The sequence below is a fragment of the Centrocercus urophasianus genome, unplaced genomic scaffold, assembly GCF_019232065.1.
Source record: "Centrocercus urophasianus isolate 14NV4802_14NV808 unplaced genomic scaffold, USGS_Curo_1.0 seq_266, whole genome shotgun sequence".
Lineage (NCBI taxonomy): Eukaryota > Metazoa > Chordata > Aves > Galliformes > Phasianidae > Centrocercus > Centrocercus urophasianus.
In genome coordinates this window covers 159-505 of record NW_024884829.1, presented here as the reverse complement: position 1 = coordinate 505, position 347 = coordinate 159, and positions in this window count along the sequence as shown.

Genomic DNA, 347 nt, shown 5'->3' with positions numbered 1-347 from the left:
TGTGGGGTGGTTGGGTTCACAGGATCCTTACGGCTCAACTGTGGAGTAATTGGGTTCAGAGGGTCCTTACAGGTCAACCAGGGAGTGGTTGGGTTCAGAGGGTCCTTACAGGTCAACCAGGGAGCAATTGGGGTGGAAAGGTCCTTACAGGTCAGATGTGGAGTGGTTGGGTTCACAGGATCCTTACGGGTCAACTGTGGAGTAATTGGGTTCAGATGGTTCCTTACAGGTCAACTGTGGATTGGTCAGCTTCAGTGGGTCCTTACAGGTCAAATGTGGAGTGGTTGGGTTCAAAAGGGTCCTTTCAGGTCAGTCGTGGAGTGGTAGGATTCAAAAGGTCCTTACAG